The sequence below is a fragment of the Centrocercus urophasianus genome, unplaced genomic scaffold (genome assembly GCF_019232065.1).
Source record: "Centrocercus urophasianus isolate 14NV4802_14NV808 unplaced genomic scaffold, USGS_Curo_1.0 seq_12, whole genome shotgun sequence".
In the NCBI taxonomy this organism is placed as follows: Eukaryota; Metazoa; Chordata; class Aves; order Galliformes; family Phasianidae; genus Centrocercus; species Centrocercus urophasianus.
Window position 1 is genome coordinate 7,558,395 of NW_024884364.1, and position 27,590 is coordinate 7,585,984.

The 27,590-nt window shown below is 48.1% G+C and overlaps 1 protein-coding gene across 1 annotated transcript in view; it reads right to left on the minus strand.

The window, feature by feature from the left end:
• The window catches only part of BOC (BOC cell adhesion associated, oncogene regulated), a 44,219-nt gene extending 35,089 nt beyond the window's left edge, over nt 1-9,130 (minus strand). Inside the window, exon 1 of the mRNA XM_042809450.1 lies at nt 8,813-9,130. The gene's annotated coding sequence lies outside the window, so the exon portion shown is untranslated. The remainder of the gene's footprint in view (nt 1-8,812) is intronic.
• Nucleotides 9,131-27,590: the final 18,460 nt, after the last annotated feature.

The window sequence follows — 27,590 nt, forward strand, 5'->3', positions numbered from 1 at the left end:
AGCTCTCTCACTGTGCTGGTGGCACTCCCCTTGCAGATGCTGGCACCCCACTGCATGCTGCAGGCACGTCTGTAGGCCTCACTAAGCTGCCTCCCCAGCCACCTCTAAGGACACAAACTCCTCTGAACCCACCAAATATCACAAGATCAGAAACCTTGGTGGAGATCCATCTCTCTGAACCTCTAAGCCCCGATCTGCCAGACAAGGGTGAGCAGTGGAAGCAGAGAGGTGGCTCTACTTTGGAGAGGCTGGTTCACCTCCAAAACAACCTGCAGGGAGGCTGCAGCCCTGCCTGCCCGGGCAAGGGTTCCTAGAACCCGCTCCAACATGCTGGAGCCCTGCTCGCTCTGGGTCGGCTAGGGCTGGGAGCCTTGCTCCAGCAGCAGGGAGGCACTGCCAGCGGCTCCTGTGTGCCCTCCCCAAAACAAGTAAGGACAGGGGCCTTTGAGATTTCACCCAACAAGACTACCTCAGCCCTGGCACAGGGACCTCAGGCAGAAGAGGGGAAATTAAAGACCAAAAATTGGGAATGAGGGAGGTGTGAGGGCCCAGTTGCGGCCCCTATATCCTTTAGGAGGCAGCACGCATGCAGGAAATGGGTGCAGGACCCACTGTAATCCCATTCTCCCTCCCTACTGCAGAATTGAGAGGGATGTGGATGCTGGAAGAAGATATTTTCACTAAGAATGAAGACAGATAGGTGCCACAACACGTTTTTTCGACACCTTCCCCATCCCCCAGACTGCCAATCCAGTGAACAGAAACTATGTCTGTGCCTCCTCACAGTCCTTAATGCACAAGGAGCAAACTGGTACCAAAAAACACCAAAGAAAACTTTCTGTCTGTACAGCTGTCTGGCATCTCCCATTGCCCTCCTGCTTCAAAGGCACTTACTGAGCCACGGAGGAACCATGAGGGCCCAAATACTGCATCAGTGATCTCTCCTGCGATTAAATTACTTTGCTTGCAGAAGGCAGAATGAAACCCACTTGCAAAACAGAGGAATCCTGCTTCAAATGGGCTCTCCACAGAGCAGGGGAAGGAGTCATCTCCTGCACCCAGCCAGAGCCTTTGGCAATATGATGCCATTAAAACATTCCAAAGCATTCCTCCATGCTAGAAGCCTCCGACTGCAGCTGAGACTTTTGCTCATACACAGCAGGACATAGCCACGAGCAGCCCTCCAAGAGGGTTTGCCTACAGCTCTTCACAAACACACAGGTGCCAGAGGAGAATAAATATGCATCCCCACCTGCTCCCTAAAACTTAGCACTGCAAGTCAGCCAGGACAGTGAGGGGGGAAGCAGTCCAATCCTCTTTTGAGAGATAGTTCCCCATTTCCCCATCCAGGCAGGCTCTGCTGTCCCACAAGCAGTTGGTTAGCATTTGGGCAGTCCTGTACATCCTCATCCTCGTCTTGGGTACCAAGAGCCAGTGCCTCCAGAGTACGGTCCCAGAACCCCAAGAAAGAAGGTACACAGCATTTATGTAATTAGATCATTTTGCTTGCAGTGTGCACGTTCACTACACTGGCTCTTTGCTATCCCAGCTGTCTTTCAAAGCAACAGGCCATGGCTGATAACCAGCTGACAAGGAGAACTCAAGGCAGAACTGGCTCCTTCCCTTTCCCTTTAGCCATGCACTACTGCAGCTCTCCGTAGCAGCAAGACACTACCAACCCCAAGAGCCCAATGTGGGGCTACCAGGAAACATGGGGCCTGCATTAATCTCCAGCCCTGACATGCTGAGTGATTCCAAGGCACACATGAACTTTTTCATGCTTTACTTTCATTTCCCACCCACCATTTGTCTTGCTGTTTTGAGTGAAGATATAGGAACTGTCTCCCACTACAGGCTAGCAGTGTCTAGCATAGCTGAGTCCTAATCTTGGTTAAACCTTTAGACCACTATGCGATATGGTGGGGAGGGGAAGAAAGCATGGCAGGTCTTCCTCAGGCCTTCACCCAGAGAGGCAACGTTAAGAAAACTCTACTTATCTTCAATGCTTAAGCTATGCAAAAACTGGGTTATACTCAAATTTTTGTGGCTGCTGAAATTTTTGCTTGTTTTCTTGGTCACTAGTTTGGGAAATTTTTGTTAAGATGGTTCTTTGAAGTGGCTTGAAGGTCTGAAATTATCCCAGGGGTCAGACTGTAGAGCAGAGTGCAAGTGAGGTGATCAGACATCAACACTAAATATGACTTGCCACTTTGCTCTTGACATTGTCTTCTTCATGCTTCTTTCTCCTCCCCAAATCTGCAGTCAAGGAAATCACAAGGAAAACCCAGTTTTAGCAAGTACTTTGCTGCCTATTTTACTGCCTTTTGTAAAAAGTTGACTCTTGCTTGCACAGAAGTCAGCAGACCTCATGGGGCAATCAGTGGGGCTCCACAGGTTGTATTGTATATTTGTGTACCATGCGAGTGCAGCTAGCACTCACTGATAGATTGCTGCCTGCCTCACAGGGTTGGCTGGTCTTCATCACATAGCCTCATATATTAGTACTGACTCCCCCCCTTCTCTAGCATCTTTGATCCCACCAAGCTAACATGCCAAATGGTTGTAGAGCCCAGCCAACCATCAGCTTGAGGCCTCTACCCTCGTATCTGAAGAACTTTTGAAGTAAAGATTACATTTCCATGTGAGAGTAGGTGTTTGGGAATGATTTGTACAGCTGCTACATGGTGACAGTGGGACCATCCCACAGATGTGCCAATAGTGACCTTGTATTTAAAAGCAAGGGGAGAGCTGTCGAGTCCCTCAATGCACACATCTCAGTAAGTATAATTAAGTCATCCCAGGTGCTTTTGAAAAATCCCACCCAGCATGTTTTTGAAAACCTCTCCTTTTACTGTGATTCAAACCCACCTCTCCAGACTGACAAAGCTTGGGTTTGTTAAACAAGCAGCGTTCATTGGGAAAATAAAATAAAAAATCATATTCCCATCATCTTAGGTTCAAGGGGCCCAAAGGAATCACTTGCTGACAGTGCTAGGCTATGGAGAAGTGGGGCCAGCTCACCCCTTCTACCACCCACAGCTGAGGAACGTGCAGGCAAGCACTGCCCTCCTGCCCCAGAGGGGGCTGCTATCCAGCAGAGGGCTGGAGAAGCGAGAAGGCTTCTTCACGTCAGCTGCAGCTTGGGGAGCAACTTGGAACAGAAGGCACTAGATGAAGTAAATTATTATTCAGCATCCAGAACTCCATTGGCTTCCAAATAATTGTCTATTTGTGTGCGTGCATGCACAAGAATCCTCGTTCCATGGTCTCTGCCAGCATATTCCCAGTGCTGTCACTCTTGGGGGACAAGGCCCATACTTGTATTCAATCTTGGCGTTGGATCTCGAACACTAAAGTTTCAGATTTTGTTTTAAAAAACATTTTCTCTGGCAACTGGGCTGTTAATGGATTATGTTTTTGCTCTTGCCTCCTCCCCACCTTTAAAACCTTGGCACCGAAGGACTTCTTTGAAGATAAGGCCAAATTTGCAATTTAAGGGGTGGAACTTCATAAAGCTAGACGTGAAAGGATGGAGAGGAGGGGGGGAAAAAAAAAAAAACAGGAGGCACTTTTCTCGTTGAGATATACACTGTACAGTACATAAGATTACAATGGCTCCTCTGTACCACTGCTGGCTGGAGTAATAAATTCACTGCAGCTGCAGTGCTGCTACCTACGCTAGACTCCCCAGGGGTCAAGCTCAGAGAGCAGCTTGACACCAAGCCTACCCTCCCGACCAAAACCAGAGCCCACATCCACCCTGCATGCATGGATGGATATCCCCAGAGGTGACCGCAAAGCCTCCTATTGGGCTACCAACACCACAGGAGGTTCTCTGCTGAAACCAACAGTGGTCCTAACCAGAGAGCTTTCTCAGCAGCCAGCAAAACCATGGTGTCTCTGCATCTCTAAGTAGATCTACCCTCAGCACCACCAGGAGGCAGGGAAGTGCCACTCACGGGTTCTGCAGGTGGAGAGCTGAGGCAAAGAGCAATTTGCCCCAACGTGGGCAAAAGTTTGCAAGGCAGAGAGCAGAACCTAGCTCTCTTCACCAGCAAAAGCATGGCTAAGCAAGGTGGCTGCTCTACCTAAATGTAGCAGAACAACCATAGTAACATTACCAGACGCATGTGCCCTTTTCACATAAATGCTGTTTTTCAGGCCAGCGTATCCACATTTGAGGTTTACTTCTTAAATACTACTTCTGTAGGTTTATATCTGTGTGAGTTTTCTTAATACACTCAACATACTGATCCACAGGGCTCTGCCTAATCTATCTTTTTCAGAGCTGAAGATACAGCACTAACAGGGATTTTCACACCCTTTCCCTCTCCACTCCTCTGATTAAAAGAAAACAACACAGGAGAGAGGCTCAATGCACACTCTTTAGACACACAAGCTTGTTCAGATTCACTGACATTGAAGCCAGTGAGTACCTCCTTGTATTTGGTAGGGCTGTAGGACCATGGCTCTGCGTAAGAGTAGGATTTGCTGCCTAATCTTATAGACTCTGCTGAAAAAAATGGCATTGCCACCATAGGGCTTGGGACATACTGCCTATGCCACAGAAGCTCACAACAAGTGACTAGTTTCCAAGCCACCATCTGGCTTTTACAGACATAGAGAGCCCACATCCCCAGAACCCTGTGATCTCAACAAGAGTGGGTTTTCACAGGGGCAACGTGCTGCTGCATGGTTTGGACTTGGCCCAGCCAGCCTCCAACCCACTGCATGGACACAAGGTGCAGTCGCACTCCTCACATCTATAGAGGGGGCTTAGGGGAGGCTTTGGCCACGGGTCAGCAGCTTCCCCAGAGCAGCCAAGCTGAAAGCAAGGGTAAAGTTTGGCTCTCACCTCTGTGCTGGCATGCTGCCCACAGAGAGGGCGAAGAAGCTTGAGCACGTCCCACACGCTCCCTGAAGCACATTTTCCTCCACGGGTCCCACCAGAGCCAAAATAAATTGGCTCTGGCTCTTACTGGAGCACTCTTGCAAGGCAGGAGAGCAGCCCCGAGAGCCCCTCTCAGCACAGAGCCTCACTGCGCCAGGTGCTCTGCTAACAGCTCCATCGGGGCCAGCTGAGTCCCTCAGCCCGTTTGGCCTTTTTCAGGGACGAAAAGAGGCCATTCAATAAAAGGAGCATGCAGGCTCCTCAAGGCAGTGGTCTGATCCTTGTTTGTGTACAAAACCCTTCAGAACCATGTGAGTGCTGTGGGCTTTTCCCCCACAACAACAGCTCTCTGAGCTCCTCAGCCAGCTTGCTCCCACTGTACTCACACCATTTTTGTCTCCACTTTCCACCAACACTCCTGCAGCTGTGTTGCTGGAGCCCGAGCTCCTACAGAGGGGAGATTTTAAGAACTCTGAAGCACAAATATGCACACAAAGCAAATTTTAAAAGCTTCCCATCCTGCAAGCGCTGCCTCCAGAAATGAAGCTCTGAGCGCTGCGTTCAGCCAACGAAGCAACGGAAACAATGCCGTATGATTCAGGGCCAAGAAGGATGAAACCAAAGAGCAGGAAATAAGAAAAAGACGTTAGCGATGCATTTTGTCAGACAGTCACCCAAAACACATTTAGAAAAATGGAAAGTTGTCTTCACCGGGACCTGCAACTCCTTTATTTCCTACTGTCCTCAAACTGTCCTTGTGGCACAGGCACTGTAAGAAGCCACAACCTTGTAAGCTGGGACTGACCACAAGAGCACCAGAGTACACAGCAGGTTTCTCCCTCAGGATGTTTTCAGTCTAACCAGAAACAGGAAGTCTGCAGAGGTTTTGCAAGAGAGCTTCTGCATTGTGGGATACCCCATCCCAACAGCAGACTCTGCAGCATAGAGTTTTTGGCCTAGAAGGCAATGGTTTGAACCAAGAGATCTGCAATTCGTGGTCCATAACATGCCAGCAGTAATGCATCAAAACATCACTGTACATAAAAAGAAGTCCAAGGCAATTGTTCTCCACTTTCCCTAGGCATTCAATATCAGGCGTTAGGAATGACCAATCTACCATTATTCTACCAAGAAACTTCTGTTAAGCCAGAGCTACACTGGTCTGCTGCTGCTCCAGTTTCTTGTGGGCTGAGTCACTGAGGCTGACTGAGCTGGAGCTCTGCTCTGAGAGACATGAGGGCTGGTGCTGCTGACTGGCATGATGGTTCCAACGACTGCCCCACCTCAGCTCTCACCCCATCTGCACCATTTTTTGTGATGGGGGACTGAGGCATGGGGCTACAAAGGAAGCTGTTTAAGCTTGTGCAATGCACATGCATTGCCTGTGGGCAGTCCGAGCATCTCGACATTTAAACCTCATCCACCTGAAGAGTGTCCATCCGCCTCTATTGCTCACCAGCCCAGGCAGAAGAAGTAATAGGGATTTGTCACATAGGGTCACAGCCTGTGCTTGTGAGGACACACAATTAAGGAAGAGGCCAGGAAGCACTAACAGGTGGATTTGTTGGCATTTTAATCAAGTGTAGTCATCCAACAATGAAGAGAAACTACAAAAATTCAGATCTGCTCTTCACAAAGGAAAAGCAAGCATTCCCTCCGATCTCTGGTTAAGATGGGAACCATGCAGGCTACTTACTTTCCTGACCTGACCTGCATGCTCTGTGCTGGACAGGAGACTCCACCAGCTTACAAAGAGCTGTTAGTTTTAAGAACAGAACAGAATTTCAAGAAGTGAGAGGGCAATAATTCACCTGTCTTCTGAAAAAGCGCAGTTCTGAGCTGTTCAGTCTTATACCCAAAAGGCTGGAAAACCTCAGCAGACATGGGGCGCTCAGTCTCACTCTGCAGTAGTTTAGAGCCTCTCGCTCTATTTTGTAGCACATACATTCACCTGTAAAATTTCTTCTTTGTGCAAAGCAGAGATGTGCGTGGATTCAGCTACTTGTGCTGGGATTTCTCCCAAAGAATGGTCCTATGTGCATGCATGTGTATTAGAAAAGGAGAAAACAGGACTTATTTGCTAAATCTGCAAGGACCTTTGCACACCCTTCAGATGAACCTGTTTCATTTTTCCCTAATGGGAACTACAGCAGCAGGGAGGACTGCTGACTCCAGCCCTCACAGCAAACACTTATTGAGATCTTGTCTGTGTTGTGTACAACAGATAAAGTCCTGCAATCGTATCTGGGGAATGAGTGTTTTAGAAAAGTACATAGAACAAAACTCTGTTTATTTGTTAGAGAGTATCACGCACTCAGTGGGGAGCTCACAGCTCTCCCTAATTGTGCTATTTACATTAGCAGGTCCCAAGATGACTCCTATTAGCAAAGGAAGTTATTTCACCTTCATTTCTTTTGGTCACTTAAAATAAACAGCACAAATAGTCCTTGCAAACCTGTGAAATGTTTCTGCTTGAAATCGTCCCCAGAGCCATAGACCTCAATATCCAACCCATTAAAAAAAGGTCTTGTCCATGTATGTGTGGAGACATGCATATATGTTTAAGAGCCTTCCACTAAACATAAGCACATCGAGGCAGTTACTTTCAAAACAGAAGAAAACTAGGTTAAAATCCTACTTGCAAAAGCACCCATATCCTCCTAATGTTTTCAGTGATTATTTTTTAGCACATGGGAAAAGAAATTTAATGGCACATTGCAAATGCATTTATCAAAAAGATAACATAGTAGCGATGTAGAAGTTAGAACTGGACACCAAGAAAATCTAACAGCTTAGGACACGCCTGGAATTACAGGCGGGCGCGCAGCGTGTGTGGAAGCCTGTTATCCCACTTGCATAACGCTGCAGAGAGGTCAAGAGAGTTTCTTTAAAACAAACAAGAACAAAAAAAAAAAACCTTCAATAGACCTGAACTGTCTTTCCTACAACACCAGTGAAATCACACTCGGGGTACCTGAATTAGTTGAGGAAGTGCTCAAAGACACAGGATTTCTATTAAATATCTTTTGCCCGCTGGGGCTATTGGGAAAAGCCTATTGTAATTTTTCAAAGTAAGCATCAGTATTTGTGGGGGACTTTAGAAAGTTTCATTTGGACACAGCTACCAATCCTTACTCATCCCACTCTGCCCCCAGCACACCAGCGCACTTTCCATTTGCAGTCACCACCAAGAGGACCTGCCAAAGTTAGAGCCCAAGTGGCCAGGAGGCACATAGGCACAAGTCCCTCAGCATCCCGCCACAGAGCAGATAACCTCCACCCCAAACCCAAATCGCACCAGAGTTAAAAACCTACAATTGCACAAGAAAAGGACAGAAACTGTGCTCGCAGATTACCCACCCATGCTTTTCTCTGCATCAGCAGCACAACCCCTTCACACAGCACGCACCAAAACGACTCTGCTGAGTCTTGTCTGCAAACTCCCATCTGCTTTTGACAAGAGCTGAAGCAACACGGCTTTTCGCACAGCTTTTCCCTCTCCCCCTCTCCACCACACTCTCCCTGACCAGTTGATGGTAGGGACGAGGCAACATTGCAGACCCAGCTTTTGGGGAAGGTTTAAGCAAAGTGCCAGTGCACCACGGCGCGTACCCGCTCTGGGCCCACCATTAAAGCCGCTTGGCCGAGGAGGAAGGTCTGGAAGGGGATGGCCCGCTCCGCAGACCCACCTGCGCCACCACAACCCCCTGCCCCACATGGCAGGGGCTGGCGGGATGTCGCTCCTCTCTTGTCAGCTCCTTGGCGCGTTAGCTGACCCCTTCCCAGCATCCCGACAGCAACTTCCCCAACTCCAGCACAAAGCTTCACCAGCACCACCGAGGCGTGAGGAGGGGGGAAGCCCTGTGCCCCACGGCCGCCCCAGCAGCCGCCCCCCAGCCCACTCCCCTCCGCTTCACTCACCGGGGGCTCGGGCCCAGCAGACGGGGGAGGGGGGAACGCGGCCGTGCCCGAAACGGAGGGAAGCAACAAAGAGGCTTAACTCCAGGAGCTGGGAACTTCCAGGCCGGATCTGCGGGGAATTCAGCACACAGAGAGAGAGAGAGAGAGAAAGAGAGAGAAAAATAATAATAATAACGAGAAAAAAAGAAAAAGAGAAAAGAGAGAGAAAGGAAAAAGCCTGATCTGGGAAGAAGGGGAGGGGAAGGTGGGGGCCCTGGACTTGGGGTGCCGGCGGAGTTTTGCGCTGGTTATATGCAGAGCGGAGGCGCGGCGGGGAGAGCAGCGCGGGCGGAGGAGGAGGAGGAGGAGGAGGAGGAGGAAAAGAAGGAGGAGGAGAAGGAGGAGGAGGAGGAGGGAAGGGGAGCTGGGGCACGGGGAGCCAGACCCTCCATACGGGTGACAGCTTTTGGATGACTGAACTCCCAAACAATTCCCTTCTCCAGCTACTCCTGCTCCTGAGCGTCCTCCCCTCCCCCTGAGGAGGAGGGAAGAAGAGGAGGAGCCAGAGGAGAGAGAAAATACCAAATAAACTCTCTTACCTAAAAAGCCGGGCAGCAGCCGCCAGCTCTCCCTTGCCCGGCAGTAACAATAACCGGCATCGTCTGACCGTTGCCTACCCCGAACGGCAACCGCCGACACCCGCCGAGCCGCTCCGGCACGGCCACCGCGCTCCTCCCGGCAGGCGGAAGCGGGAAAGTTGGGCCGAAAGGTTTGGTTTGAGCGGCAGGGAGGCCGCGGCGGCCGCTGGGGCAGCGGGGTGGCCTGTGGGATGAGGGCGGCGGGGCTCCCCGGCACGGCGAGGACGTGGCAGCCATGCCTCGCCGTCCCAGCCTGCGGCCGGGTGGGATGGGCAGCGCCAACGGGCACTGCGGTCGTGCCAGGAGGGAGCGGGATCCTGGGGTCGCTGGGGGCAATGTTTGGGCTGTGAAAGCAGGCTGTAGATAAACACCAGTGGAGGTGTTGTGGAAGGCCTTCTGACCGACCTTGTTGCTCTGTGGGACCAAGCCTGGAAAGGATTGGAGGAGTAGTGCCAAGCACCTGTTGAGCTTCCCAGGGAAGGGCAGCTTTCCTGTGGTCTGCCAGATCCCAGCAGGCATCTGCTGAAGGGATGTAGAAGCCACCATTCACGCCTGGAGCTTCACAAGCTGGGTGACTTCAGCTGTCCACACTCTTCAGGGAAGATCATCAACACAAAGCCTTGCAGGGCCGTTGTGTCACATCACTTCATGCCATGTCAGGATCTGCGGGAGAATTACATTCCTTCTCCTGGCTCTGGCGATGGCAAGCAGGGTGGGATCAGACCGGTCCCTGTCATCACTGTGTGCCTCAATTTCCCTGTTAGTGCAAATGGAGTTCAAACACATGCATATCTGCCCCACAGACATAACCAATGGTTGTGAAAGGACCGAAGGTCCTTCACTTGTCTGGCATCACCTACAGGCTCATTCACTCCAGGAGAGGATATCCCATTTGTGCTGCTTTGGGATTCATGGCAGATGATCTGGATGAGGATGTCAAGACATCTGAAACAAAAATGTAGGCAAAGAAAGAGGGAAAATGATGACTGTGTAGGAGGCAATACTTTGCAGGTGAAATAAGATGAGCGTAACTGCTTATTTTACAAACTGCTGTTTTCCCCCAGAGTGCTGGGGTTAATATTTTATTAAATGAACACAGCCTCTTCCAAAAGAGGTCAGCTATGTGTGATTTAGGCAGCTGGTTTCAAGGAAAGTGACTGACTCCCCCAGTCAGCCCATAAGTACAGCTTCTCTGAAGGTGATGTAAATGAAGAAAAGCAGAACAAGAAGGAGAAGAACGTTTCTCCCAACTATCCCTGGCAGGTCTCTGGAAATCATCTGAGGCATGCATTTTCAAAAGAAGCAATGACACCAATCCCTGAGATTACACCAAACCAACTCCTGCTCACTGCCTCCCCTCATCCCAAAAGACATACAAATTCCCAAACCCAACAACATACATACTATTAAATTTACCCAAAGGTGCAGAGAAATCCTCAGTCTTTCAAAGCCCTTCAATAAAGGTCAGTTTAAAACAAATCTTCTGCGACCGCAAAGTCAGGCTAGAATTGTTAGCACACTACGGTAAGGTTTCTCACTCCTTTGCCCTGTGCAGAGCACAGATGATAAATGTGATTTGTAGTTTCTAAATCTGAAGTCCTTTAGTCAAAGGAAGTAAAAGAGAAAGATTATCCTCACTTTATTTAAGTTTCAGAGTTATTCCTTTTCATTTGAACCTGTAGGAGGAATCTATACTTCTAGCTCGCTTGTTTCTTGTGACTAAGGATGTTCTAAAGGACTTTTTGGTTGCTTTTTTTTTTTTTTTTTAATGTTTTTTTTTTTCTTTTTGGTTTTAGGTTTCTTTCTTTTATGACAAGGGTACTGAAAATGTCAAAACTGATTTTTCTGCAGGGTTTCTGGAGTTCCAAGGGAATACCTATCAACAGCTTTTCAGCTTGCACCCAAACAGGCACACTTATCAAGTTGAACACAAACTTCCTTCCTCCACGTTAACTTTGCTGTCTAATTATCTTTTAAAAACCAGTTTCCTAGATTCCAAGATTTTCTTTTAGTTTCTCAGCAGCGCAGTCCTTAGGTGCTAAATCCATATGTAGACACCTCACTAAGTGGTCTAATTTTACAAGTGCTGAGACCTCTAGCACCTGTCTTGTCTGAAAAACGGTGGTTTCCTAATTTAGAGCAGTCGTAAACTGTTCAAAATTAAAACAGGAATTGAATTAGGCCTGACGAGTTTTAGGCTTACAGAGGAAGGAAGAAAGAGAGGAGAAGAATTAAAGCTACCCTTTGTAAAGAACTGCCCTGGGGCTTGTTTAATGGTAGGGAAAAAAAAGGCTGGGATTGCAGCCCTGCAGGGTTACTTTCACCATATATCCCTGTGGAGGAGGAAATGTGGGGTGCAGCAGCACCCTTCATTCACTGTTCTTCCTTTGAAAAATCTCCTAGAGGTTGGAGCAGCATGATGGCTTGTGCAGCAGTGTTCCCCGTGAACCCCCAGATGAGACAGCAGCAGTCCCGCTTGTGAACATCCACTCTCACTGTGCTGAAGATACTACCTCTGGGCTGGCACCCATTTATTTCAAACCACCCAGCAGAACTGCCCTCAGGGTGCCACTGACCTTGCTGAAGTTCAAAGCAGTGAGAAAGCCCAAACCCTCTCCTTTAGCCCCATTCCCTGAAAACTTTTTCCACAGGCGTGGCTTGCAGGGGGACTCATCCCCCTTGGGAGTTGCCAGAGCATCCTGATCCTCAGCCCCAACCCTCTGCAATCCCAGGCAAAATTCCCACTGTTGCTGCCATCACATGCAAAGGCTCCTCCTTGGGGCAGGAGGAGCTCCAGCTGTTTGACATTGTGCAGAGCAAGGCGGGGGGCACTAAGGGACTCCGCATGAAAGGGCGAGCTCAAAGGAAACCAGACCCTGGCATGTCGGCACGATACTCAGTGGGTAACAGGCTCAGTTAAGTTTGCTCATTCAGCCAGCTAAGAGGGAGAGTTTTCTCATCTGCCCTGCTATGTTTAATTCATCCACACATGCCTTCCAATTACAGATGGAATGATAGAACAGGATGCTGGGGGTGGAGGGAGAGGACAGCCCACAGCCTCCTGAGCTCCCCAAAAACCTGTGACTTGCATGCTGCTGGGGGCTGTTGTCCCGGGGGAGCCCATTGGCACTGCTGGCTCTGAGCTTTTCTACATTTTAGCCCAAACTAAAGCCTCTTTCTTTTCAGAAGCACATATTGCAGGTGGTGTGTGCACAGAGTGATGCTTCCATGCCAGCCTCTGAGTCAGAAAAAACACCCAGCAAAAATTAATGCAGCATTCCTGCCTTCATCAGGACTCCCAGACTTGCCCCCACATTTTTCTAGCTCTTAACCTTTGCAAAAATGCCATACTGATTGGAAGCATTGTGCTGTAGAACCGAAAGCAAGATGGAGAGAACTCTTCTTCACAGAGTGAGCTCACAGCCATGTGACTGCCTTGTTGGAAACTCATAGTGACTCTGGTGAAGGAGGACAGGAGGACAGGGAGGCCATTAGTCTGCACTCCAGGAGCCAGCCGGTCCAAGGGTAACAGGTTCCATTCAAAGTGGGGAACTGAATGAAAGTCCCTGGTTCAAAGGAGTTTCAGCATGAGTTTTACTTTGTTTACCCTCTTGTAAAGCTATTTGTAACTTCGATAATCCATAGGAAGTGGGATCATTTCTCTCCCGGCATGTCAAATTAAATAAACAAATAAAACCTTGTTTGGTTGGTGAAAAGCTTAGAAAGAAAAGTGTATTTGTACAGGGATTGAGGATCTAAGCATCTTTCAGGAGCAGAAGATTAAGAAGGTAATCAGAGAAACAAAGAAGGAAACAATTCAGTCATCAAAACTCATGAGAGCCAAATTAAAGAAGGGGGTGGGACCGGGTGACAAGAGATAGGGCCTGCCTATATTAGGAAATCTTTGCTGGAGTGAACTAAACCAGCTTGAGGTCAGCTTAGTTTCACTATTAGGGCCCAAGTCAGGGACATAGACTTGGATGTGAGTAGCTCACTGATGTCAGACATAGATATCTCACGTTCGCTGACATGGTATTTTCAAATACAAACAATTTCTGGTGTAATCTCAAGGGTAAACTGCAGATAGCTTCCAATCATAGAATCATTAAGGTTGGAAAAGATGACTAATATCATCTAGTCCAATTGTTAACCCATCACCACCATGCCCACTAACCTTGTGCTTCCGTGCTACATCTATACAGTTCTTGAACATGTCCAGGAACAGCGACTCCACCACTTCTGTGGACAACCTGTTCCAGTATTTGACCACTCTTTCTGAGAATAATTTTTTCCTAATATCCATCCTGACCTTCACCACTGTAGCTTGAGGCCATCACCTCTTGTCCTACTTGAGAGAAGAGGCTGATTCCCACCTTGCTACAATCTCCTTTGCCTCATCTGGGAGATGGATTGGCAGCAGGGTGGTTTTACAGGTACGATCCCTGTATCAGACACGGCAAAACCAAGAAGAAAGATGTCCCTGTGAAAGTGTCATTCTCCATCTGCACAGTCATGGATATATTGATATAAATGGTATTATATGTGGTTACGGTTGTGCCTACACTCTGGGTGTCACACTGCATGCATATGGGGGACTTTCTTAGGAAAAGTTCTGTTGATAGTTGGTTCATTTACATGAAATATTTGGACAGCTGTGGAACTCTCTGGACGACCTAGCTCAGACCCATTTGTTTCCTTGTCTCAACTTGTTTAGAGATGTGTAGTTGTAGACACTGTCCTGTATTTGGGGAATGACTTACAATGCCACTGAGTATTTAAGGTGGAAGACAGAGTCTTCAAGAAAAAGTTTTATTAACTGGAAACCATCCAGTGCAATAAGCAAAAACTTCTGCTTGAGTAAGAAGCTCAGACAAACACCCCAAATAAATACCTTTTTTTCCTAAAATCGTATTTTCCTTGGTCAGAACTTAGCAACAATTCTACAGTTTAAAGCTCTTCGTGCAATGAAAGGCAATGCAGCCACATTAGTGATCATGACCACAGTGCAGTGCTGACACACTGAATGTGGGAAGTCCTGAGCATGGACACAGAAGCACCATGACCAGCTCACGGAAAATGAGGGGAGCACACCTTCATCTGGGAACCAACAGAAATTGTGAGATATTTGTGTGGTATTGGGTTAGCTGGGTTTTATCTGTTTCCCCTGCTATTCATTTTGCATAGGTTTGTTGGAAAAAGGATTTAGTTTTTTCTCATACTGGATGGACCATTTCTTTTCTCCATGGAGATGCTATGTGGAAACCTGGTGCTACGGTAGTCAATGAGAACCTAATACCCATCACTGCAGACTGTACTATGTTTAGGATTTCACACTCTTTACTTATTCTCTTAATCTGAAGTAAGTCATTTGGGGTTTACAGACATCAACAGTCAAGATAAGGAGGCATCCAAAAGGTGTTCCACGTTAATGCCGAAGGCTGAAAAGATCCCTTTAGTTGTGGTATAGTCCCTGAGTAATTGCAGTGATTTTAAATAGCTACCTGTCATGTCTATCTGCAAGGGAGCTTACATTTTAAGGCATGCAGATCTCCCTTTACATTGCATTCTCTCTTTGTGGCAGTCCAGGTATTCACCTATTATTTACCCATAATCTCTCCTCTTCTACCACTTCCCCACACACCTCTTGCATTTTCATTGCTATGGATTGCTCTGCCACAGGAAGAGCCCTCCAAGTCCTTATCTTCACTAGGTCGGAAGGCTGTGGATGCCCAGCCTGCCTGTCCCCATGCCCCTACCCTGCCATCATTCTTATCCCCAGCCTGAAAGCTGACAGATTAACCTAACGCAGAACAGACTCACTGCGGCGTGCAGTGCTGATAAAAGGCAGCTCTGATGGGCTCTGTCAGGGATCACAGAGAAACAGCCTGGAAGAAATCCCCAGAAAAATTCTGCAGGCACACAGCCCAGCTTGCAGACCATGGTGGGTCCCGCTAAGGGTTCAGCCAGCCCCCATAGAGGTTCCCCTGAACTGCTCACCATGAATATCTGAGGTGCCATCCTTCATAACCTGACCCTTGTTCATCATTCCTATTCCTTTTGTCTCATCCTCAGCAGTATCCCAGGGTTTAGACTTGCACACTCTGACTTCCAAGCTTCTTCCTTAAGTGCCTCTCCTGTAGGTTAGTTTGGCTACACATTGCCTGTTTTCAGTATCCCTTTGACTCATTCCCCTCCCAAACACTACTTCTTGTATGAAACTGAACACTGTCACCCTCCTGCAGTCTGCAAGCCTGCAAAGAGCTGCTCTTACAGCTCAGTGCCTCTGTGCACATACACCTGGCTTTGTTCTCTTACTAGACTTTGCACACGTGCACTTTCATTGCATTTTATGGAGCAAGAAAGCATTTCTTAGTAACTTTAGAAACCTCATTTTGAAAAGGAATTACAGCAGATACCAATGCCGCAGTGCTCAAGAGCACACAGTTTTCAAGGACAAGGGCTGGATGAGCTTTAAAAGGTTACACAACTCAGTGTTCCTGATCCTTTTTTAATCCAGAGAACAAACTAACCTTTTGGGGCAGAAAAAAAAAACAACTATCAAAAATCCGCAGACTCCTTTGTGGAGCGATACCATGTAGCAGCCAGCACATGCAGCCAAATAAAGATCAGGCAAAGCTTTGAAATTCTGTTGTTGTTGTTTTTTTTTTCCTTCCTCCCAGCTGCTTTCATTCACCACCGTTTCATTTGGCTGCATGTGTTAGATATTGCGTGAGGCATGAGTGTGGGGTAACAGACTTGGAGGAGGATGCTGTACTTCACTCACAGACCACCTCCTGAGGTCTCGCAAGCTCCCAGCACCCTCGAGAGCCACGCAACCCCTTCTTGCCATCCCATGGCTCCTCGTGGAAGCAGAATGGCTGTAGTCTTTTCTGTGCAACTGGTGGGTTCCAGTTGGACACAGCCCACCTCATGACTTCTGTCCCTACTACTTCGGACCAGCCCTGCTTACTGTTTCCAGATCTTTGATCCTGTCTGTTGGTCAATGTCACTCTGGGCCCCATTCTGCCTCTGCTTCTTAGGCAAAGGTGCTCTGAGTGCCCGCTGATATAGAGGCGGTGTAACATGAGAAATGTGTGAGGCCCTTTCTTCTCCTGGCCTCCCCTCATAAATCAGTTCTTACAGCAGCACCTGAAGTCATTCTGGCAAGCTCAAAACATGCATTAAGAAGCTTAAGCAGTGAGGCTGGGCAGATGGAATGGCTTCCACAGGTTTTCTGTTCCACACAGCCCTGCAGGCTGCTTGGCCAGGGTCACTGAGTGGTAGGTCTCTGAGTACTCATGAAGGGAGGGCATTAAGCCACCCATGTCTCTTGCAGGAGCTTCAATAACAGTGGATCCCCCTCTCACCTGCGTGGCTTGTGCAGCTCCTTGCCTGTTTCTCTTGGCCACCAGCACAGAGGAGGGGTTACAGCATGTCTCCAAGACACGAGAAATGTGCCACTGCCATGTTAGGGATACCTGCGCCCCAGTAAGACATAGCAAAAGACAGCCCTGAGGTAGCCAGCATCTCCTTATACTGCTGCCTCAGGTGTGTGTCTCTAGGATGTGGAATATCACATTTTCTCATCTGGTGCCAAATCCTTCCTCCTAAGGTGCCTCTAAACCAACAGCTAGCCCCCAGCCCGTGACACCTCCTGAATGCCCACTCACTGCTGCTTGAAAGGCAACAAACTTTCTGTGGGCAAGTGGCTGGGGTTCCTGCAGAGAAGCATGAGATTAGTACCAAACAACGCCTGTCCAGTTTTGTTCTTGCTACTCCCATTTCAACCACTGGAAAAATAAATACTTTTCTACCCAAGAGGTATTGATGTCAAAGCCTTTTTTTTAAACACCCTTACAAAGGGTTAATATATTGGGAAAACCCGGAGGCTACCTGTTCTGATAGACAGATCTGGCCAGTGTGATTTGCTGGGCTGGGATTTCCTAAGGACCCCGAAGCAGCTGAATTTCCTCATTGAAACTCAGTGGGAAATGAGGAGGGGGCTCTCCCCTTTCTCGCACACTCGGAGAAGCACTCCTCAGACATCTCTCTCTTCTGCTTGTCACTCTTTGCCCTGTTTGTTTTTTTTTTGCACTTCTCACAGCCCAGACAAGGCAAACAGTCTATTGTTGGTGTGCATCTCTTTCACTGTAAGCTTTGTTTATGTCTTAGCGCAGTGATGCAATATTTGGGTTGAAAGCTTCAAGGGGAAATGTTTATAGAACTAAAAAAATATTTCCATTTGATTTGTTTATAGGAAGTTTTTTCTTGTGGTCTTTGGTTTTGAAAAGGCCTTTGCATGTTTTCTTTTCCAACCCCCCCACTCCCCCGATTACTCCTTCGCAGATCTGAAGTCTGGAGCCAAATTCAGCCATGATAACACCATGACTGACTCTTTAAGTATTTCCACCACACTCAGCACTGTGCCATTGGCATATTGTCCTCCTGGCTCTCCAGCCCTTCTCAACATTGCCATCACCCTATGGGCCGATGTTCCCCAAGCATACTGCAAAATGGGGGTCTCCAGCCCTGGACTCTGCAGCAACTCTTTGCTCCTGAATTGTCCCTGCCCAGGGCCAGTCCCTAGGCACGGCAAGCGACACCCCAAGGGAGCACTGGAAGAGTTAAATGGGAACGTCACTGGGAAGGGAAAACAAAAGAGTAATAGGAAAGGCATCTTTGTGTGACTGAAGGCTTAACCGAAACCAGGCCTTCTTCCTCCATCTCAGTCGGGAGCACAGGGGATGCGTGCAGCCAGAGGGTGAGCCTGCTCTGCACACAGTGAGGCATGATCCTGCTCTGCGCATCCCCTGCTGCCATCTCACCAACTTGTCATATGCATCTTTGCTGGCAGAGAAACAACAGAGCACGCTGGCTGTACAACCACATCCCGAACTCCTTGAACCAACAAATATCAGCCCCCTGTGCTTCCCCCTACGTGGCCCCATACCTCTGTCACCACCGTTTCGGCTGACAGCCCCTGAGCCCAGGTGCAGATCACTTTCCATGAGCTCACCAACCAGCAGGGCTCCGTTTGGCAGCAACCAGCCTAGGAAAAATTGCTCTGAGGTATGTGTTCAGCTACCTCCAGCTGCTGCCTGCACAGGAATAACATGAGATCACTGTCTCAGAGGACGCCTTGGCTTCCCAGCCCCTGGCCATCAGCAGGTGGCCCTGGAAGGGGAAAAGCCTATGAGCTATGGCATGGGCTATCTGGCGCCCGGGCGATGGGATCGCACCCAGGTGAGTAAATAGAATCCAGGCCCCTCGCCTTGCAGGCTAGCAGCTCTGCAGCATGAGAGAGTGAACAGTGTTTGGTTTCCCCCCTGCTCGACACGCGCCATTTCAGAAAACAGAGTGCCCTTTCTGAGAGCGTGACAGCTCCACTGTAAGTACACTTGCCCTGTCCCTTCAGCTTAGGGCTGAGGCAGTCCAAAAGCCACAGCCTCCTGTGTGTCCATCTACTCGAAGAAAGATGGTGAGGAGCAGGACTGGCCTTTGCCTCTGCTGAGAGCAATACCAGGGATTTCTTCAAAGTTATGTACAAGACTGGAGGAAGGATACTGACACCAATACACTTTGTAGACATGAACTGCTATCTGTGGCTTTTGGGACTACAACATACCTACGGACCATCATGACCAATGTGCTGGTCTGTCTTGGCTCCTCGAGTGTAATAGAGACACCACAGCATCATGCTGTGGGATTTTAGTACACTGAGAGCCAGGTGAAGCAGAGCACTACAGGAAGATGAGGACAAGTTAGGACAAAGTGCACTTACAGGTGTGAGGGAAAGCTAAGAGAATCCTCCCTCATAGACTGTGTCAGACTGCTCACCTCTGTGCTGTCTCGGCCTCTTCTTGGACCTCATAACCTCATACTCCTGGCAGGACAGGTCTGTGAGGCACACCAGCCTGGTACAGCAGCTGAGCTCCATGCTTATGGCCACTGTACATCTGGTTGTGTGCTGCTGTCAGTTGCTAGATGGTGGTTCCTAAGAGGGGTAGAACTAGTTTATTTCTTCTGTTTGGCATCTATATCCACTCCTTCTTATTTCTCTCTTCTTCTCCCAACTCATAACCCCCTCCCCCAAAAGCCAAGCTAATGCCTTCCAGATGAGGTGCTAGAAGCTGCTAATTGCGCCCGGATCCGTCCTGATCTGTGCTTCAGTCAGCGAGGCACCTCGCTAATGGATCTGAGACTTGGCAGTGGGCCTGGGACCCGTGTCAAAGGAAATAGATGAGAGAGAAAGAGAGCAGAGCATTAGAGGGAGAGCTGGGAGACCCAGAAAGGAAAACAATCGCTCCTCCTCACAGTGAGGGGCTGAATCCTGATAAGGGTCTGCGGTTCTCCTCAGGAGAGGGGGTTGCAGCAGAGCCGAGCTGCCTTCTCCTTGAGGAAACACACTGCCTGCCCTGGCTGCTGTCTGTCCACTCTGGGGATGACATCTGTCTGTGGAGGCGGAGATGCTGCACACCAGGCTGGAGATGCTGGAGCACCTGGGGGCCCTGGGGATGAAGACCTTCCTATCAATTATGTACCTTAAGTGTTTCTTCTTCAGTGGCTTCTCAGGAAATACCTGAGGTGCAGCCTAGTTTCTGGATGTGCAGACAATACAACGCAAAGAGATTTGAGTAAAGTGCACAAGCACATGGGAGTTGGATACGGCCTCTCCTGCAGGTCCCTGGTGGCGCTCCACAGCACATTCCTGTAGAGGAAGTGCTAAGGCTGATGACACTGGGACTTTTCTTTCTCAGGAATTCCTCAAAATGTCTGCCATCTCTGCTTTGTCTGGCCAGAGAATCTGAAGGCTGCAGCCCCTCCGGACCTCCATTTCTGCATCACAGCCAGGGGGCTGGGGAAAGTTTGTTACTAAGTCTTCAGAAGTTAACTTGAGAATGGCATGAAGCAGCATCTTTTCTGTGCTACAGGGTCCAGGAGACCACGCTGTTTTTTCTCCAACATGAGATTCCCCTTCAACGCTAAGCCCAGTGTCTTACCTAAAGCATTTATAAAAGAGAGTTTATTACACTCACTTTACAGGTGGAGAAAATGAGGTTCAGAAGCAAAGTAACACTGTGTAGGGCTTTCCATGGGAGAGGACTTGTAGTTCTCAGCTAGTGGCTACCTTCACTGCTAGACCAAGTGTTGAAACCAGAAGAGCCATGAAGACAATGGAGAAGGAATTAAGGTTCAAGGGCAGAACTACACCAGATCAAAAACTACCTGCTGAGGACAGAGAAGGTGCTTAAACCCACACTGGTGATCTGGAGGGATGGGCTCTTGGTCTTCATGAGTTCTCTTCACTGCAAAAAAGCAAACCTACATGAAAGGAAACAGTCAGTGTGCAGCTCGCAGGAGGGCCCTGGAGATGCAGTAAGGCATCTGGTAATGAACTTGATAATCCTGGGAACGACTCTCTGGGTGGAGGAGATGTGCCAGGCTGAACATGGAAACAGGACAACCAGAAGCAACCAACTGCAATGAGAACCCAATGAGTTGGTTGGAACCAGTAAGGAACCATGCTAAATTCCATTTGGCTGTGAGTCCCATTTTCATCAACTTTGCAATTCTTGGCAAAGATCAGAGGGAGTTTCCACGAGACTGTGATTCATTTGGTGAAATCTGATCTTGGCCAGCAGGGAAGGGAAGCAGTCAGACAGACAGACTGACAGAGACACCACGCAATATGAGCAGAGGCATGGCTGTCAGGCCTCTGCAGAAGGGGCAGAAAGAGACCTGTTCTGTCTGATAGGGATCTCAGTGGGCAATCTGCTGGGGGAAGAGGTAAGGCAGTAGAAGAGCAAATAATTTATAGACATTGTGTATGTTTGTATGTGTCTACAGGCTGATTAGCTCATGTCTCCAAAGCATTTGGAGATGGAAACCAGTTAATTATCATCATTAATTTTTCCCCTTTTGCGGTCCTGGTTATTTTTGGAGATCATTTTAAAAACAATGCACCACCCAGGTGCTGGCTGCCCCAAAGCCTGCTGGAATTCTCAACGTGTCTTTTGCTTCCCTTACACAAAGGACAAAACCCAACAAGAATGATTCCCACTTCTTTAAACAAGGACAAATCAAAGAAAAAAAAAATGTCAGGGAAAAATAACTTACCCCAATGGCATGACTGCATCATATGACGTATGTCTGCTTCTCTGCCTGTAGGAGACAAAGACAAGGTGGCTGCCCATCTCTGCACTTGCCGTGATAGCGGGATGCTGTCAGATGGATACCGAGATACACCAAAAACAAAAGCAAAATGACCATACAGCACAAAGAAGTCCTAGATTTAGTTCCTTTCCGATGTGACACCCGCCAGAATACACTGATGGAAATGCTAGCACGCTTACCGAGACTGTTTCTAACAGTGGAATTTCAGGCTTCTCTGCACAATAAGACATGCTATTTTCCAAGGCTACTCACAGAAAAATTTGGTTTTAAACTTCATCTGCCACTTAATTCCCATTTCCTGGATTCAAGTCAGCTTGGTGATGTGTGAACTTTTCTCCTATCGTTTGTGACCTGGTCACTTGGAGAACAAAGAGAGGAGCTGTGAAGCTCATTGATGTGAATGAGGGTGCTTTGGGATCGAGGACTTGGGGACTGACTGTGCTCTTGCTTGTGCAGCCATTGGTAGTGGCATCAGGCAGTCTCTTCCTGCATGATCACCTGGGCCTGGGTTTTCTTGTCCCCAGCCCCATAGCCACCAGCCTCTCCTGTCTGGCTGTGTCCCACGTCCCAGGTACTTACTTCAGCCCTTAGCCACCTATTTTGGGGTACCTGGGCCCTTTTCAGTACTCTCCAGGAAAAAGTATGTGCTGCAGGACTGGGGCAACTCAGTTGGAGCTCCTGCAAAATGCTGGGAAAGGTCCGGCTGTGGAGCCATCTCTTTCTTTTCACTCTTTGTTGTGTCTTGCTGCCCTAAGCCAGAGCACTCCCTGGACAGCCAGGTGTGATGTTGCAGCCCCAGAACTGAAGATCCAGCAGTATTTCAGTGCTGTGCCAAGGCATTAAGCACTGGGAAACTAGACTACGCGCACCACATTAAAATAAAAGGGATAGCTGAAGACTTCCAGACCATGACAGGTTTGATCTGGCTTGTTTATTTTTTGGCAGGAGGGACCAAAAGAGGCCAGGGTAGGAACTGAGCATGTGTTACATGTGCTGGAGAAAGCACGTCTCCTCCAAGTCAGCTGTCTTCTGTCTGCTTTCACATGTGTCTGTTCAGTCCCACTATGGTGCTGCACTTTGCCTGGTGGGTTGAATGAAGAAACATCTGCACCAGGTCCATTGCAATGTGATTTATGAACCCTCTCTGAGGTCTCATCTTATCCTCCTCCTCTTCCTTTCAGGGACTTGGGGATTTGGTAGTTTTGGGGGTTGTTTTGTTTTTTAAAGAGCACTTCAATTGCATAGAAGGCAGAACCCCTTGATTTACTGTGCTTTGGTTCCAGAAACAAAAGACTTCAGGGGGAAAAAAGAAGCCATTCAGGTCTTTTAGCAGTTCTTTCCTCTTATACCTCAGCCTCCCTGTGCAGATAGAAAACATGCCATTGTGCAAAACCTGTATTGGTGTAGCACTGGGAAGAACCCGATTCAGCCTGTGCCACCAATGATTGCTTAGAGAGGCCTGTTTTCTCAAGTGTGAAGTGAATCCTTCAAAAACTCAGATCTCTGTGCTGTACTGCTTCTATGCAGCAGGGTATTTGCTGAGATCTTGCATCCCTCAAAGTCACAACATAGGATTTCGACAACACACTCAAGCAGTGGTGTTCCCAATGTACAAAACAGTGAATGAATGTGACGGGCAGCTATCAGTATGGGCAGCCTTCTGTAACCCATCGCTTCTAACGTTGCAGAAAGCATGCAGAACAAGGGTTGCCTTTCAACACCTCTCTCGCAGCATCACATCACTGTTGTTTCTGAATTACCATCGTCATGGTGAAAAATCTGCACAAATTCACAGTTCTCATGACATCTGGTCAGAAAAGTCCACTGCAGGCCAGAAGATACGTAAGGCAAAAGCTTGATATCTTTATGTCACTCATGTAACAAGGGGAGGACACAATGAGAACAAGTGACAGGCACCCAGAGGCAGGCTCTGCCCCGAGGACTGCAAGGACTCTGCCCCAAGCCTGTGCATATCTCCCTCCAGCTGGTCACTGCTCCTAACTCCAATTCCTGAACTAGAATTGCAGTGCATTTCCACAGCAGTGGATCTAAAGGGCATGGTACTAGTAGGGCACTCTGGGTGTAAAGAATGAGCTACAGAGCAATAAAGTAATGAGGAGCATGGCTGTATTCCTACACATTGTTTGTTTGGGGTGTGTTTTTTGCTTGCTTTCCTGAAACCTAGGTTTGTCTTAACAGAAAAGTACATCTATTTGTTTCTTTCTGCTGCAACATATCCAAGTTTAAAGTCTGTCATCTCCACTCAAGACACCTTTCACATGAGAAAAAATGGAGTGTTATAGAAGAGAGAGAGAGTCAGATACCTCTTAAATTAGAGAAAAAGCACACACTCACGTACATAGTTTTATTTGAGTCTCTCAATATCCTGTTGACAGGAACTCAGAGTGTCCAGGAAAGCATCACGGGAAAAACGCATGTGGATGTCTTGCTCTGTAAGAACACCGCCAGATAAACAAAACCTTCTGCTAAAGCTATCCCGTGATACAGCTCAGAGTGCCTCACTGCACTGGGAAATCAGAGATCCAGCTTTAACAGCGCTACCAAATGAGTCAAAACCTCAGGAGTAACTTTATACCTACAGTTCTGCAAGCAAGTATTGCATGTGTTACAGGAAGCAACAATAGCTTCAGAGCTGAGCGGGGCAGCTGACTCTGTAGCAGAACCAAGAAACCACTCCAAGTTAGAGTTGCATCCCACACAGCACTAGGGGGTTGAAAGCTGATTCCACTGGGAAAAGCAGTCTATGCTTTTGAAAAGCCCCATGCTGGACCTTCTGGCTGCTGTGGCACCAGCAGAAACCACAGCGCTACTCAGAACTCTTCCCAGGGCACAGGCTGTGCAGAAGGGTCTACTGTTCCCATCCATGTGAGGAAGAGAATGGAGAAGATGCAAACCAAGGGTAGCTGGATGGTCATGGAGGAGAGTGCCTATCACAGGATAGGAGACTGTTGATTTATTTTGCCCAGCAAAACTCAGGCTGAGAATGGATATGATTGTTCTTGGTAAACACATCAGAGGGATGAGAACCAGGGAGGGAGCAGAGCTATTTAAGCCTTGGAACAATGTTGGCAGCAGAACAAGTGGGCATTCTCTAGCCAGGAATAAATTGAGACTGGAAATAAGAAGAATGGTTCAAGCCTCAGAGCTGTCAAGCTCTGGAATAGCCTACTAATTGGGGTAGTGGGTGAAATCTTAAAACTTGTTAGGATTGTTTGGAGCTTCGTATTTGCGAGAAAGATTGCATTATGTGATTGCTGACAATAGCAAGGGACGAGATGTGGTAAAACAGGAGATCCCTTCCAGCACTACATCCCTACTGCGAAGCACTCAGGATTGATTTCTTTCTCGTGTGTTCATGCTAAGGCAGGAGAGCTGCAGGATTCCTTGCCATCTAGCCCTTCAGGGAAGCTGTTCACAAGCCAGCTGCAAGCCAGAGGACAAGGAGGACACTTTCTCAGATGGCTGAAGATGATATGACAGTTCCTTCTAACAAGCTGTGAAGAGAAACGTGTCTCTTGTCCCAAGAGGAGCATTGCAGACACTGCACCAGGCCACAGTCAGTCAAAAAGATAAAAACAAGCAGCAGAGACGAATGGCTGGAATTCCAGAGAAGACCAAGTGCAGGCATTTTTTCATAGGACAGCATGTGATTTCATGTCCCCTTTGTCTCCTCAAAGGCAGCAGAGGTTGAAAAATGACCTAAAAAAGAAAATGTGCATGTCCATTTCTGCCATTTGAGGTTGTGGCAGATCCAACACCAGGACCACTTCACCTGTTAAAGCCCAGAATCAGTCCTAGCCAAATGTGGTTTTATGCAGTCATTCACTTTCGTCTCTCTGCAAGAAGCAGCACACCCACCCTGGTTATTAGCCAGCCAAAACCGTGTCCTCCTTTTTTACCACTCGGCTCATTTCAGCATCTTCTAATGGAAACAGAACTGTACAAATTTTGATGATCTCACTAGGGACTCAGAAGTGAAAACCAGAGTGTTCATGTTTGCTCCCCTTAGCTTCCCACCATGGGTAACCAGGCCACTTTAACTCCTGGGCTCATTTAATTGCACCCAAGCAGATGGAGAGGGATGGTGGGGGAAAACAGTAGCCTTTCTCATCCATGTAGATCCTACCTGAGGCAGTGGGAGGGGGGGATGAAAAGATGAGAAGTAACTCCTTGGGCACTTTAGGGAGGGAATAAATGTTCCAGCTGTTTGATAACTCACAGGCACTCCACACAGGAGTGATAAGATCAAGCTCTAAATTCCATTTCTTTAGTTCACTGCACTTACACTCCCCCTCTTCTCCTTAGGAACCGAGAGAAAGGAAAACCAATAATAAAATATTTCAAATGAGAGAGAGAGAGAAAGAATTCTCCGTGATTGAGAACAGTTAATGGAAACCAGCTGCTGGAGTGAGACCAAAAGCCGGTCCTGCTGGGGTTTTGTTGACAGGGTCACTTTTCACAGGTACCTGCTGAGGAAGAGGGAGGGATGTTCAAGAGATGGTGCAAAGGAGGAGGAGGAGGAGGAGGAATTTACAGGAATTACTGTTTCTACACTGTTTTACCTTAGTGCAACCCCAGCTCCCCCCTCTCTTCCAAGAAGCACCTCTTGGAGAAGAGTCACAGTGGGATGCAGCAGGAGTACGCATGGTATGAGTATGTGGGTGGCTCTATCTGTGCAAAAGGGGTGGGTGGGAGAAAGGAAAGAGGGGCCTGAAATTTCAGCACATGAAACAAAAGCTAAGGCTGGCCTTGCACTCCCCTTCCCGTTCTTCCTCACAGCCAGACAGCCATAATTAAGGTGTAATTGATACACTGAGAGCTGCTCCTGTGCCTGCCTGTCCAACACTGGTACTGCCCCAGTGCAAAAGAGCTATATATGCCCAGTGTAGGATGGACATCACCCTGCCCCCTGCCCACCCTTGAGTTCCTGCTCTTTTGGGGATGCATGTAGCCGTGTCCTTGCCATTCTTGCCCATGCTCAGCTCACAGGTTGGAGACCAACATTGTAACTGATAGAGAACCCCTGTAATGAACAGGGACACCTACAGCTAAATCAGATTGCTCAGAAACCCGTCCAGCCTGACCTTGAATGTCTCCAGGGATGGCATCCACCACATGAAAACAGATGTTGGGATCTTTGTGTTGGGTGATGTATTGCGGCATAGATATTGGTATGGAAACAGTGTGCTTCATTGGCTATCTAGCAATTCAGAGACAGTTGCTTCTTCCCTTTCTTTTTTATATGAAACTCACCTTTCAACTAGAAGAGGTAGCTCATATTGACAGTGTTTTTGCCCAGGTTTTCCTTATCTTTGTCCCTGATTTCTGCTTACAGTGTGTAATGAAATTTTATCTCTACATGGTTTCCTCAAAACCCATGAGTCAGTATTTCCCAATTCCCCTATTGATTAGTTCATCCTAACCACAACTATATATACACCCCTAGATATATTCCAAACCAGTAGGGGCTATGGTGCAAACTTCTAAGCAGCAAGGATTGGTGCAGTAGAAAGCCCTACAGATCCAGCTGTCAGCAGTGGAGTTTCAGCAGCACTAATGAGGTGGTAGGGGAGGCAATGCACCTCCATCATAGGTGAAGCTGTTGTGTGAATTGCAAAATCTCAGCATAGCACTGGCTGTATCTGCAGTCTGGTGGCAGTGGCAGCTGTCACAAAGTGTAGGTGATGAAGTAGCAATGGTTTGAAGGTTGGACTAGATGACCTAGTGGTTGGCGACCCTGCACATAGCAGGGCGGGTTGAAACTACATGATCATTGTGGTCCTTTTCAACCCAAGGCCAGACTATGATTCTATGATTCTGTGACGTTAGCGGTCTTTTCAAACTTTAATTATTCTGTGATTCTGTGATTCTATGAAGCTTGGGGGAGGACAAGTCTGAGTAGCCTGAGGCCAAGGAGGAAGGACACACCAATAAGAGGTGACACAGGTATGATTTCCCATTCAATC